This window comes from Salvia splendens, chromosome 4, assembly GCF_004379255.2.
Source record: "Salvia splendens isolate huo1 chromosome 4, SspV2, whole genome shotgun sequence".
Taxonomy (NCBI): Eukaryota; Viridiplantae; Streptophyta; class Magnoliopsida; order Lamiales; family Lamiaceae; genus Salvia; species Salvia splendens.
This window is the reverse complement of record NC_056035.1, coordinates 9,826,559-9,842,378: the sequence shown is the minus strand read 5'-3', so window position 1 is coordinate 9,842,378 and position 15,820 is coordinate 9,826,559. Positions and strand designations below refer to the sequence as shown.

Genomic DNA, 15,820 nt, shown 5'->3' with positions numbered 1-15,820 from the left:
TGTCCCTTAAAAATATGAACATTTCAATTTATGGAAAACTATCTCAATTTATTACCATTATGCATCAAGTTATTTACAGCTTATATCACCATTGAAACAATAATAATGATGGGGTCTCATTATCGACTAACACTACTTTAACTATCCTTCCCATCATCTCTCTTACTTTACCAATTTTGTTTTAATTCTCGTGGCATATCATATGTGCATATTTTTATGGGACGGATGAAGTATTGGTTTTATAATAAAATATCAGTGAAATTAGTATGGAGTATGAGACCTACTTATTATTTATGGTAAAAATGAAATAGGACTCTTATTGTGGGATGAACGGAAATGACAAAATAGAACTCTTATTATGAGACATAGAGAGTATTTTTTATATCGAGTGCAAACTTTGTTTATTCTGCCAGGGAACCTACTAAAATATGTACAAAAATATTTTATTTATATAGCATTCTATCCGTCCCTAAAAATTTGTCACATTTAATTTTCCGCGCTCGTTTAAAAAAAATGATAATAAATAGCTAAAATGTAGAGAGAATAACGTAGATGAGAGTCTTCTCTACATTATTCTCTCTCTTATGTTGCCATCTCTCCACTTTCACTATTTATTATCATTTTTTCAAAACGAGTGCAAAAAATGAAATGTGACAAATTTTCAGGGACGAATGGAGTACTATATTATAGTCGATATGTAGAAAGGTATATTTTCTACTATATTCTTCACAATGACAATGGTACATGATATATAAGCTAAGGAGATGTTATACAAGGTAAGATTTCCTCAATCAATTTCCCTAATCAATCCGCTAGAAATCTTCTCAATTCCGTGTCTGATTTTATGCAATCTTCGTAGAATATCCCTTTGATTCCTTCTATGATTTCCAACACTCCCCCTCAAGTTAAGTGACGGGATTTCCGAAACTTAACTTGCCCAAAACTTCTTGAAAGTTCTTTGCTGGAACGGCCTTCGTCAAGATGTCCGCCAGTTGGTCTTCGGATTTCACATATGGGATTTCTACTATCTTTTCTTCAAGGTTCTCCTTTATGAAGTGTCGATCAATCTCAACGTGTTTGGTTCTATCATGTTGCACAGGATTTTCTGAGATACTTATCGCAGCCTTGTTGTCGCATAGTAGCTTGCAGGATTTTTGTGACTCGAGATTTAGTTCCTTCATTACTCTCCTAAGCCAAAGTATTTCAGTGAGTCCACTCTTTATGCCTCGGAACTCGGCCTCTGCGCTTGACAAAGCCACTACTTTCTGCTTCTTGCTTCTCCAAGTCACCAAATTTCCACCCACAAAGGTGAAATAACCTCCTGTTGATCGCCTATCAACTGGGTTCCCTGCCCAGTCTGCATCCGTGTATCCATGGATGTCGAGATGTCCATTCTTTCGGAACAGCACTCCATGTCCCGCGGTTCCCTTCAGATAGCGCACCACTCTAAGTGCTGCCTCCCAGTGTTCGTCTTGTGGATTATGCATGAATTGACTCAGAACTCCAACGGCATATGCAATGTCCGGCCGAGTGTGGGATAGATAGATGAGTTTCCCTACTAACCGTTGGTACCTTCCTCGATCGGTTGACGCTGCTCCTTTAATTATTTGAAGGCCATGGTTCTGCACCATAGGAGTATCTGCGGGTTTGCATTCGAGCATCCCTATTTCTGTCAAGAGATCAAGAACATACTTTCGTTGATTAATGAAGATTCCCTTTCCCGATCTGAGCACTTCAATCCCAAGGAAGTACTTGAGATCTCCTAGATTCTTCATCTCAAATTCTGTAGCCAAATGTCCCTTGAGATCCTTTATCTCCTCTGCGTCATCGCCTGTAATGATCATATCGTCTACATAGATGATTAGACAGGTGATCCTTTCCCCTCTCCGCTTGATGAAAAGTGTGTGATCGGAGTTACTCTGCTGATAGCCATATTGCTTCATTACTTCTGTGAACCTCCCGAACCAAGCTCTCGGGGACTGCTTCAGCCCATTCAGTGTTTTCTTCAGTTTACACACTTTGTCTTCTTCAAATTCTTCTGTGAACCCAGGTGGAGCCTCCATATAGATGGGATCTTTCAATTCTCCGTGAAGAAAGGCGTTGGTGACATCATACTGATGTAGTGGCCACTCTTTGTTTGCCGCCACTGATAGTAGGACCCTTATGGTATTCATCTTTGCGACTGGGGAGAATGTCTCCGAATAGTCCACTCCATGAGTCTGTGTGTAGCCCTTTGCTACTAACCGAGCCTTGTATCGATCAATACTTCCATCTGGTCTTCGTTTAATTGTGAAGACCCACCTGCAGCCAACTGTGTGCTTTCCATTGGGCAACGGGATAACTTCCCAGGTGCCGTTTCTTTTTAGTGCCCTCATCTCGACGTGCATTGCCTCCCTCCAGTGTTTAATTTTGACAGCTTCTTCAAAGGTTCTAGGGATCTCCTCCTCACACAGTGCCGTATGGAATGCTCTAGCCATTTTTGATATGTTGGCTTCGGCAAAGTTTGCTACTGAGTACCTGCTCTTCCTTCCTATTCGTTCTGGAGAATATCTCTTTGGCGGAACTCCTCTTGTACTCCGAGGAGGGAGTACATACTGCCCTGTATCCTGATCAATAGTGGTATCCTCCTCGTCTTCTGTATCAAGTGAGTTAGGGGTGATATCTGAAATTTCAGGATTACTAGATATTACCTCGGATTCCGTTACGGTTGGATCAGAGGCACGCGGCGGAAGCGTTGTTGGGATCGTCTCCGTAGATGAGATCGGCTCATGAACAGTGCCAGCTTGCTCTGTTGGGTCCGAATCAAAGGTACTTGGCACATACCACCGTAGGGAGTCATTTTGGACAGACGGCTCCCCCTGTCTCACACTCCCCCCCTGAGTCCCAAGGTGGTAGAAAAATTCAGTCTCAAGGAAGTTGCAGTTCATGGTGGTAATGACCCGTTTGGTCTTGGGGTCATAGCATCGATAGCCTTTCTGGTTAACCCCATATCCCAAGAAAACGCACTTAATTGCACAAGGGGAGAATTTATGTCTTTCATGTTTTGGGACGTGCACGTAGACGGAGCAACCGAAAGTCCTAGGTGGTAAGGATAAGGCTGATGGGACTTTAGTTAAGGTAGATAAATGATCCAGAGGGGTCTTTCGGTTTAGCACTTTAGTGGGAAGGCGATTAAGGAGGTAAACGGATGTGGCTATAGCTTCAGGCCAGAAGGATGGGGGTACCTTAGAGTCAAATAAGAGGGCTCGGGTCATTTCAAGAATGATTCTATTTTTCCGTTCTGCTACCCCGTTTTGTTCTGGTGTATGGGAACAAGAAGTTTGGTGTACTAACCCATTTTCACTGAAAAAATTTGTCATTGAGCTATTTAAAAATTCCCCCCCATTGTCAGATCGCAAGATTTTGATAGATGTCTGAAATTGAGTTTGAATCATTTTATAAAACATCACAAATTTATCATATACTTCTGATTTATGTTTCATGAAATAAACCCAAGTAGCTCTACTGCAATCATCGACAAATAACACAAAATATCGAAAACCAGAACTAGTTCCTACGGGTGCTGGGCTCTACACATCAGAGTGAATCAAGGAAAAAACAGTATCAACACGAGTATCATTTGGTTTAAAAGAGTTTCGGTGGCTCTTGGCCAAAACACAGGCTTCACATGAAAAATTTCTAGGAACAAAGAGTTTAGGAAATAAGGATTTCAAATAACCCGGAGAGGTATGGCCCATCCGACGGTGCCAGAGCCAAGTATCTTGATTAGTGGACCCGTGAGCAAGCATCGCCGCACCATCTTGTCGAGCAATCTCGTCCACAAAGTAAAGCCCACGACGCTCAGTGCCACGTCCAATAATCTTCCCCGTCCGGATATCCTGCAACATACAGAAGTTCGGTTGCATCAGCAAAGAGCAATTTAAATTCTTCGTCACGTGACTGATTGACATTAATTTCTGGGACAGTTTAGGAACATAGAGGCAGTTGGGAATTTGAACATTAGGGAAAATTTCTATAGTTCCCGCCCCTTCAACTGGTGTTATCCCCCCGCTTGCAGTCTTAATGTGTGATTTTTGGGTCTTATGAATTTCTAGAAAATCATTCCGATCGTAAGACATAGTATCGGTGGCCCCACAATCGAAGATCCATCCCGTGTCATTAATAATACTACACTCTTGGGCCTCAAAAGCATAAGATAGATTTTCTAGGGGTGAAAACATGTTTTTGCATATAATGGGGTCGTTTTTGGGATTATCAAGAATCTGGGGGTATTTTGTTTATAATTTTCGGAATGGGGTAAAATGCCAAATTTCTTAAAAGTTGAGGATTTAATTGCAAAGCTGTTTCTAAATGGGCTAGGGTTCTCATCCCCCAGCCCAGTACCTCCATTCTCGCCGTCTTCAACCCGTAGAGAGGCGCTCATCGCCTCTGCGGTCTTTCTCCCGTCGCCGCTGCTTTCACTGCGGCTGCCACCGCCGGTCGAGAGACCTTCGGCTTCGGTCCTCCTCTCCTGGAATCCCGTCACGGCTTGACTCCCTCCGCCGGTCGAGAGACCTTCAATCTGGTTTCTTCCTCCGCCATTGATTCCGACGGCTACCTTGGCTTTGGCGGCTTTCTCTTCCTCCCACCACTCTGGGTACCCTACCAATTGGAAGCACGTTTCTTTGGTGTGTTTGTGCATTCCACAATGGGAGCACCAGAGGTTTGACTTGTCTGGCCGGTTGTTTCCCCGGCGGTTGGTGGCCGAACGTGGTGTCGGCGTCGGCTGGCCTCGGTTCTGTTTCTGTTGTGGACGATACTCCATTGCCCCAAATCCGAATCCGACCCCCGATGATGCTTCGTTTCCGACGGTAATGGATGTTGAATCGGACGCCGGTGACATGATCTTGAGTCGAGCTGCCTCCTGTTTCACCCATCCATACGCTACGTCGGCTGAGGGGTAGGGATCCTCTTTGAGGATCTCTCGTCGGATCCAATCATACTTCTCGTTTAGTCCGGTGAGAAATTTAAATAGACGCAATTCTGATTTGATCTCTCGGTATTGTTCTACTCCTTTGTCGCATCAATTCACGGTCTTGTGTGAACACCGATCGATATCGATCCATAGACCGTGTAAACGGCTCCAGTACGCTTCTAGCGTTGAATCTCCTTGCAATATCTTACTCGCCTTGTCTCGCAGGTCGTAGATTAAGTACGAGTCCGATGAACTAGCAAACGTCACCGCGAGCGTATCCCACAGGGACTTCGCCGTTTGGTGATGTGCGAAGTCGGCTATGAGATTTGTCTCCATGTTGTCGATAATCCACGAGAAGACTATCAAGTCTATCTCTTCCCAATCCGTGAAACCGCTCTCCCCTGGCTTCGGTGGGGACGGTACTCCGGAGATGTGGCGGTAGACTCCTCGGCCGCCAATGGACACCTTCATTAATCGTGCTCACAGTGAGTAATTCGAGCCATTCAGTTTGAAGGCTATGGTGACACTCTTACTTGACCTGATTTTTTCGGCTATGGGTTCAATATTGGGTTTGTTTTCTGACATTTTTTTTTTGGACAGATTCTCGCCTGTATTGGTCGAGAAGGGTATTTTCTGGGCTATGATGATTTGTTTCTGAGCCTTAAACCTGCTCTTGATGCCATGTAGAAAGGTATATTTTCTATTATATTCTTCACAATGACAATGGTACATGATATATAAGCTAAGGAGATGTTATACAAGTTAAGATTTCCTCAATCAATTTCCCTAATCAATCCGCTAGAAATCTTCTCAATTCCGTGTCTGATTTTATGCAATCTTCGTAGAATATCCCTTTGATTCCTTCTATGATTTCCAACACGATAAAGATTAAGTTCAATCATTACGACAAAAATATTTTCTTCTTGTTAAAATAAAAAAAGTAGTACAAAACAAAATAAATGGCAGTAGTTTGGGAGAATGAAAAAAAGGAGATGGCTTTTAAAGTGGAGGAGAAATTTTTTAATTGGTAGGAGGATCTGTTCATATATGTTTTTGTAGTTGTAAATCGCATAGTTTTGAGAGAAAGCAAGAGCGGTGAAAGAATGTGAGTAAGTCAAATGTTTAATCTTCATCAAATTTTGTTTAGCTGGTTACTCGATGTCTTAACAATACGAGTACAATGGCGAAAATAGGTTATAGCCCCACCACGAGCAATCTCATCCTACAAAGAAGACTCAACACCAAGGTTAGGCTTAGCAAAATTGGATGATGAATGTGTTTAATATAAAGAAGAGCCGGACACCCGGAAGTGGAGGGGACGGGGGTTTTGGAATTAGAGTCTCCAGTAGACTTATCTAATGTCTTAGATCGTAGATTAAAAGTTGGCGTCCAAACTTCACCACCCTAACAGTAACAGAGTCCTTCACCAACCTCTCAAGTTGGACTATAGGTAAGGTACTTATTTGCTGGAGTATTTTCTAATGTGATGCGCTCATATTGCCCCTTTGGTTTTTGTATTTGTTTTGACATTTCTTTCTATAATTGGTTTAAGTTGAGTTTGAGAATAGCTAGCTATTGTTTCTATAATTAGCTTCAATATTTGTTTATGTATGTCATTTATCATTTAAACGCATCTCAAATTAATCAATATGTACTCTTGTTTTATTCACCTACATGTTAATCCGTGCAAGAAGATGTAATATGCCAAGTTAATCAATAGTATATAACTAATTTACAATATAAAAGTATGTTAAACTGTCGTTAAGTATGCTAAATTGGCAACGACAAAATCGACAACAAAAGATTGTACACAAATTTGGGTGTCATCTAGATATGTAATTTTGAGTGCAACTTCGATATCACATTTCATGGGTTACATTAATATACTTCATTCAGTATGTAATGTAAATTTTAAGCTTTAAATATGCATAAGTGTAAATGTTTCTAAAATAGAAATTAATTTGAATTAACCAATTTGGCAGAGTAACAAGCCAGATTTCAACATTGGGTAGCAGAATTGGTCTAAATCGACAGAATCCATTTATAAAATTTACTTGTTTCAAAAGTTAAAAGAAATTCTTATGTAAAGTGTTACGGCTATATATTTGTGCGCCACTTCCTATCTGGAAAATCAATCCATTATTACTAGAAAAGTAAACCTAAACCTTGTACTTCTCCCTTCCCTCATTTTTTTCTTATAAAGTTTCAAACACTTAATAGCATCAAGAAATGAAATAAAGTACATACAGAAAATATAAAGTTGTGACCTAAGAATAAAGTACATGCCAAGATCTCCTCCTTCCTCGAAACTTCATCAAAGATTATTGAACTTCCATTGAAGTTAATTCATTTTACTAACTTAAATGGTCTACTTTTTCTTTACCACCAAATTCAAAGCTCTTTAACACTATGAGCTTAATTAATGGTTTCTCTACTCGTCCCCGGTTCCACCATCGACTTTCAATGGAATCTAGCTAGCTACGACTACAGTTTTACTTAATTTATCTATTTTTAGTTTTTATTTACAATAAAAATCATAATATCAAAATCATAGTTGAAACATATCAATATTTTGCTAGGAAAGTATATTCATGAATTTATTATAGTGTATCTTTGATAGTTTCTAGGTTTATTAACCAATGCACACGACATTTTCATTTATTGTTAAATAAATAAAATTTACACCTTCGAAAAAATTAAATTCATCAATGTGCGCAGTGTGTAGTGCCCATAAGGCATAAGCAGTGCGTGGCTAATAAATTGGTACTATTAAAATTCAAGTTTAAACGATTAAAGTTTTGGAAAACGACATGAAAAAGGACGGAATTAACTTGTTTAATTTAATTATATGGTTTCAAGTTTACAAGTATCTTTGTTTGGCCGAAATTCAAAGCACGTGCCTCCCCTACATCAATTATTTGAGAAAAAAATTCAATACGAAATCAACTGGAAACACATACACTATAAACGATTCTTCCACCACTAAAACTATTTTTTTTTCTTTTTTCCTTTCTACTTTGGACAAATCAATACTTCTACTAATTGTTTTTTTTTTTAAAGTTCATTAGTATGCTCTTATAATTAAACATAACCTTGTAATGGATTGAAGATGGGATGGAGATGAAGATGAAGTAGAAGACATATATTAAAATTGTAAAATGTGAGGAATGAGGATAGTCGAAAATTTAACTTTGGATAACATATGGATAAATTATTTTGAGACAGAATAAAATGCTCGAAGCCCCAAAAGCCATAGCGAGCAACAGGGTTCAAGAGAATAGCGGCAACACAATCGAACAGTTCAAACACATTGAAACACAAAGAATAGCAGCTCCTACACCAAAACACCACCCTCCAACTACAAGTTTTTTATTAAAAAATAAATTTTGTTTAACAATCAATAATCAATAATAATATTAAAAGCCGATTCACTAAAAAACATTAAAAAAGATAGTAGTAGTATTTATTATAGACTTAAACGCAGGTCCTCCTTCGGAAAGAACCAAAACATACAATGAAATTAATTATCAAAATCAGCCAAACACTAAAAGGTGCTAAAAAGGCTCAAAGTTAATTAATTTGAGCTCGATATGCACGTTTTGGTTCGTGCCTATGACCGACCTCACTCAATTATTCCACATGATCAGCTCAAAATAATTAGTTTTTTTTATCAAATTTGCGAACTAATTTGGATTTTTGTAAGACTATTAATTAATTTAATATATGAGTTATACTTCTATACATATTCATTGGTAATACTACATAAATTTTAAAAGGCAAATTGTATGTAAAGTCATGATCTTTCAGAATAGTTTGGTTTTTTCCGTTAACTTTAAATGTTATACGAAAAGTTATGAACTTACCGGACTGTGTAAATTTCCCACCTGACTCGACCCGATAGATTTCCAATACAAACTTATCATACGTGGCGCATCAGAGGCGTGACTTGACAAATGACAAATTTAGGGTTCAATTCGAACTATGGAATTAATGCTACTTTTATGATAAATTCGATTTGTATATTTTCGTTTGTACTACTTGTATGTTTGTGATAAGTCCTGGGTCAAAGATTGCAAAGACAGAAGAGAAACAACCAGAATAATAAGTGGAGTTTTGCCAAGTCATGCCTCCGGTGCGCCACATATGATAAGTAATTGTGTCAGAAATCTATTGGGTCGGGTCGGGTCGGGTTGGAAATTTACATAGTTCGGTAAAGTTTATGACATTTTTCATGCAACATTTAAAATTCATGGAAATAACCAAACTATTCTAAAAGTTCATGACTTTACAGACAATTTGCCCGATTTTAAAATAAGACTTCTTACGTTAAAATTAAAATGCATGTATGTTGTTCATTTGGGGATCAAACCTTACTACTTTCCCTCTTCCAAGTTAAACCATACACGGTTTATCGCAATAATTAGCAAAATAAATCTTACTGTAAATTCAAGCATGAGATTCGCCACGATCTTCGCACCAAATAGTACTACTATAATTTATTATATAACACTCAAATCATAGCGAATTTTAAAATACTGGTCTTCTTCTTTTTCTTAGAGCATCAGCAGCGGTGAGCAGGACGCTGTCCGTCCGTCCGTACCAGCGGCACGACACCGCTGTCTGCCGCTGCGTTCTTGCCGCTGGCGCGGCGCTGCTCGATGCATCGAGCACGTCCGTGCCAGCGAGCAGCTGACGTAGCGCGTTCTGATTGGCCAACGGCATTTTCGTTGAAAATTTAATTTTTTTAAATTGAAAATAATACCAAAAAAGAAAAAATTAGAATCCCAAAAATCTGGTCGTTTTTTACCTTTTTCTGGATTTTTTTTTTATTTTTTAACTTTTAGGATTTAAATTATGTAATTTTTAATTTTTAAGACTTTAATTATGAAAATTTTAATTTTTAGGATTTTAATTATGTAAATTTTTTTTTGTAATTTGTAATATTATTCCGGTTATTTTTAATGCATTTTAATATTGTGAAAATATTTTTATTTAAATTGAATAATAGAATGGAAGGACCCTTGAGCTTGTCCTTGCGGAAGAGCACGGATGTGGGTGTTGTGCTCTTGCCTAAGAGCATAGAGTAAAAGTGTGCTCGGGCCCACATCCGTGCTCGTAGGCAAGAGCACTGATGTGGATGCTCTTAGTCTTATCTACCAACCCAAACTGTTAGGATATTTTGAGATGATAAAACACTCCAACAATTCAAGAAACTTGATCAAGTGGATTAAGTGATGATGTAACTTGATCAAGGGTGGCGGTTGGAAGTTTGCAACAGAAAAGTCAGTTGCAACGATCAGTAAAGAGTGGTTATCAAGATGCGGTTACTTGAAACTGATCTTGAAGCATTGAGCTCGAATTAGTCTTCCTATAAATGCTGATACAAGTCGCAGAGATCAGTGAGAAAGAACATCTCCAGATCTGAGGGAACGGAGTAAGAGAGATCGAGTAGAGAGGTGAGGTTTCCAATTGTGCATGTGTGCTCTCGAAGCGAGACGACTTTGAGCGACTTGAGAGCGTTCTTTACTTGTAAATCTCCGAGAGATATGAGAGTGTTCTTCTTCATTGTATCCATAGTTGATCATCAATGAATTCATTCTCATTTTGTCCGTGGATGTAGGCTTACGCCGAACCACGTTAAATCCCTCGTGTTCTTGCATCGTTTTTGATCTTGCTCCTATCCTGATTTCTAACAAATGGCGCCGTCTGTGGGAAGATGAGTTTCGAAGGAAAGAAAGGCGCAAGATCTTGGCTACAACAAGAAAGGAGATGAAGAATAGAAAAGTGGAAGCCACGAAGTGTTTCTGACGGAGGAGCAGAGGGAGATGCTGAAAATAACGTCTCACAATGCGGAGGTGATGTCGTCATTGTCTATGGCTTCGTCGCCTAAATCTCCCAGGCCGAAGTCTCCCGGTCAGAACTCGTCTCTGGTGTTCGAGCACAACCATGTCAAGGCGCCTGGAGGAGGACATTCTGCCGCAGGTGGAGGCATGGCGGTGAGGCACGTGCGCCGTTCACACTCACGAAACGCTGTTAGAGTGAAGAAGGATGGTGCTGGTGGTAAAGAAACCTGGGGAAAATTACTTGACACTGATGGTGAGTTTTTTCTTGATGGGAATGTGTCTCATTTTGGAGTCTCTGATCTTGAGGAGGCAGAGGAAGCTGCTAGGTGCCTGGTGATGAAATTCGGGAGAGAAATGTGGTTTCTTGAAACTTCTTGTTTTGGGGATACGTCAAGTGCGGCGATTTGGCCATGGCGCTGAGCGTTATCGATGAAATGCCTGAGAAAGATGTCGTTTCATGGACTTCAATGGTCTCAGGGTACGCGAGGGGTAAGGATATGGAGCAGGCTTACGAAGTATTTCGTCGAATCCCAGAGAGCGTCAAGTGATTGGTGAGGCTGCAGATGACTATGAGGTGCATGAATTGATCAATTGACAAGAGGTATATCATTTGATGATAAAGAAAGTATAATTTTAACGTGATGATGATGCTAATCCTGAGAAAGCCAATGGAGAAGTGTTTGAGGGATGCGAAGAAGCATAAGAGTAGCGTCGATGACGTCGTGCTCATTAGCAGTTCGAGGAGGATCCCGAAGGTACGGCAGGTATGCAACTCATTTCCGAGGCCTATGATGTTTTGAAAAAGGTTGGGGGATTAGGAAATGATGAGCTCGCCGAGAATTTCGGGGAGTGGAATCGGGGTGAGCTGGGGAGTTTCTTGATTGAGATCACATCCGACATCCTTGAGGTGGAGGTTTTATCGTCCGGTGGAGGCGTTATAGCTGATCAAGGAAGTGATGGAGGAGATTGACAGAATCTGTGGAAGCATGTACGCGCAGATTCATCTCCAAGATTCAAGGATATGACAAAATTCCGGGCTGGTGATGTGGTCGGAGTTGGCTGCATCGTCGGGTGCTATGGCAGCTGTCGCCCGTGCAAGACTGACATCGAGCAATACTGCAACAAGAAGATTTGGTCGTATAACGACCTGATGGATGGTTGTTGATCATAAGTTCGTGGTGAAAATCCCTGATGGTATGGCACCGGAGCAGGCTGCACCATTGCTATGTGCAGGGGTGACAGTGTACAGTCGCCTCAACCATTTTGGGTTGAAACAGAGTGGCCTACGAGGCGGCATCTTGGGGCTTGGAGGGGTCGGACATGGGATCGACAAAGTTCAAATGTTGAATGAACTTGGTGAATCTGAATTCGAGAATGTGAAGATGATCAAGGAAGGGAGTGGCCAGACAGAGGTCATAGAAGAGAGAAGGAAAGTGTTTGAGTCATCTCAAAAGGTGGAGGATTGTTAGGATATTTTGAGCTGATAAAACACTCCAACAATTCAAGAAACTTGATCAAGTGGATTAAGTGATGATGTAACTTGATCAAGGGTGGCGGTTGGAAGTTTGCAATAGAAAAGTCAGTTGCAACGATTAGTAAAGAGTGGTTAACAAGATGCGGTTACTTGAAACTGATCTTGAAGTATTGAGCTCGAATTAGTCTTCCTATAAATGCTGATACAAGTCGCAGAGATCAGTGAGAAAGAACATCTCCAGATCTGAGGGAACGGAGTAAGAGAGATCGAGTAGAGAGGAGAGGTTTCCAACTGTGCATGTGTGCTCTCGAAGCGAGACGACTTCGAGCGAGTTGAGAGCGTTCTTTACTTGTAAATCTCCGAGAGATATGAGAGTGTTCTTCTTCATTGTATCCATTGTTGATCATCAATGAATTCCTTCTCATTTTGTCCGTGGATGTAGGCTTACGCCGAACCACGTTAAATCCCTCGTGTTCTTGCATCGTTTTTGATCTTGCTCCGATCCTGATTTCTAACAAATGGCCAAGATTTACTATATGTAACTCATTAGTATAGTACTAGTACGTAGTTGTTGATGACAATTCTTGTTACGTTAAGAACAACTCTGAGGGCCATTGACGGTCCATTATTTCATCCCATACATAAGATTTTATGGCGATCCATCTATTCATTTAGCGCTCTAAATTAAGGTTAAATTAACTTGAACTTTTATTTTTTTTTAATACGCTTCCATTTGCGTCAATTTTAGTTTGGTCAAGAAGAACGATTTTGAAGCGTTCAAAATTTACCGTGAAATCACTAATATTCGAATAGCATGTATGATGATATCGAAACACGTTGAAAATAAAATTAATATGACATACAAAAGATAGGTAATAAGAAAAGTAATTGCAAAACCACACGCGGCAAAGACATTGGGCAAGCCCAAAACCGAAGCACCTAAATTCATACATAATGCACTGTACAATTCCACAATTGATGTTATGAACTGCTTTTCAATAAAGCAATCTTTTTAGGCACCAACTTTAATTTTTATTAAAATAATAATTCACTTGTGTCTATCATTTGAATATCACATAGAATTCCTATATAAATACCCCTCTCCTCTCTCTCCATCTTTCAAACATGTGGGAATAAGCTACAAATTTATCTCCTCCACCAAAAATCCACTCTCTCTCTCTTCTTCTCATGATGAATTCATCAATGGAGCCTTGTTCAATCAAGAACCAAAAAATCCAAGCCAGGAAAAGCTACAAGAGGGCTAAGATTGTTTACAATCTTATTCTCTACACACTCACATTTATCATCACTTGCTTCTTCTTTTCCTCACCCTTTTGGTTCCCTTCCATCTCCACACAATTCGTACTCTCCTCAATTCTAGACAAAGTTATGCTTTGCTTCAACGCTAAATGCTTCTTCGTCGTGGGAAATCTCATCGTCTTCATCCTCATTGGAGAGTCCAAACTAAAGCAATCTTCTCCATCGACAGATATCTACGAGGAATACGTTGCAAGGAGTCGAAGCAGCGCCCACCATAAGACGGTAAATAGGTCCGAGAAAACCCTAGTTGTTGGAGAGAAGATCCATCATCGTCCCGAGGAAAAGAAGGATGGGGCCGTGATGAGGAGCTGCAAAAGCCAAGTTTTGGAAGAAGCTGAAAAACCTAGGATTAAGAAAGAGGAGCAGCTTCACGATGGGGAGAAGGTCAAAGTGGGATTGAGGAGTAGCAAAAGCGTGGTTTGGGGTGAAAACGGGATGGTGAAAAGTGAAAAAATTATCAAGGGTAAAAAAAAGGACGGGAAAGTGGGAATGATGAGGAGTAGCAAAAGCGCAGTTTGGAGTGAAGGTGGGATGGTGAAAACGGAGAAAGCAAAGGGTAAAAAAGAGGAGGCGTTGAAAACGGGAATGAGGAGTAGCAAGAGTGCAGTTTGGGGAGAAAGTGAGACGGTGAAAATGGAGGGTAAAAAGGAGAAAATTGTGGAGGAGGAAATAGTTTTGGTTGATAGGGAAACAACTAATGGTGAAAAGGAGGTGGAATTAATTAACCAGGCAAGTGTGAAGGATGAAGAAAAGAAAATGGGGATGAGGAGTTGCAGAAGTGCAGTTTGGGGAAAGGGTAAAAAAGAGGAGGAAATTAGGAATAATGGTGAAGAGAAGAAGATGGGGATGGGGATGAGGAGTTGCAGAAGTGAAATATGGAGTGAAGGTGAGATTGTGAGATTGGGGAAAATAGCGGCCAAAGAAGAAGAGGAGCAACAGATTAATATGTTGAACAAAAGGGTTGAAGATTTCATCGCAAGAGTTAACAAGCAAAGATTAATTGTTTGAACCTTTAAGTGGAGTTGTAATTTCTCTTCTTTTTTTTTGTAATTTAGAGATAGAATTATATTTGTACAACCTTAAGTTCTTCCCCTAATGTTATAGTCCTAATAAGAAGAAAAAAAAAACGAGTTCTAAGTATATATGAATAAATATGCATGCAATGTGCAACTTTTCTGAAATTATCCTTCTTAATTATTTATCCCCAAATAGTGTGCATGATTGAGATCTTGATTCTTATGAGTATCTCTTTTGGAAGAGATTTCAAGAACATCGTTGCCACCTCAACGACTTAGGCCTCGGATTTAAAAGTGTGATTTGATATTATTAATAATTAATCATACCAGGATATATAGTTAGTTAACTGATATTGCTGTCAATTTCGAAAATTCGAGAATATTACTTTTTCATCTTTAATCAAATTAAAACAAAGTGGAAATAGACGTGACAATAAATAAACGATGGGGCGTCAGTTAAAGGCGTGTAATATTGGGCGTGCAAGTCTGATTTGGATTTCACTTATTTGCATGATGAAATAAAGCATGCACTACATTTGTAATTTATTAAATATTATTGTTTTCAATCTAAATTAATATTGGTGTATATCAAGAAGCAAGATGGAATGATCAAGAATAATTAATCGATCTCCATTGATGAGCTACAAAACAGTTTAATTTTTGTGTATTTGTATTAATGTAATGTTATTAAATTTTAAATGGACCATTTTATTACTTTATTTAAATTTCTAAAACGACACTTATGACAATACTAGTTAAAAAATCTGTCCTTTTTGAAGAAACATACACTTATGTAGGGACAGTGGGGTTTGGCTGTTAGTGTTTCACTGGAGTTAGATTGTTGAATAGTTGAGCTAGAAGTGGACCAATCATGTTAAAGATATATACAATTAATAATGTTTTTCTTTAAAATCTTTGCTTAGTAGCGAAGACATGCACATCAAAAAATTTTTTGAAAGACATGTCACATTCCAAGACCTAACCACACTGTAAAAAGAGAGCGAAAAAATGTTAATTGAAAGTGAATTCTTTAATCTACTTTAACATAGTTATTTCAACATTTAACATTGTGGAAGATGATCAATTTATACATGTCCGAATAATTAAATCAACATAAGTCAGTGCTTTAATTTTGTTCACAAAATATAGGGATGCAATTTTGGTCTTACAAAAAATACAAAATATAGCGCGCGCCGTCCGTATATTGAGCTGC

General features: G+C 39.3%; 1 protein-coding gene across 1 annotated transcript in view; it reads right to left on the bottom strand.

Annotated features, from left to right (window-relative positions):
* LOC121798419 (DEAD-box ATP-dependent RNA helicase 21-like) overlaps positions 1-15,820 on the bottom strand; it is a 794,448-nt gene that overhangs the window by 284,550 nt on the left and 494,078 nt on the right. The window lies entirely within an intron of this gene.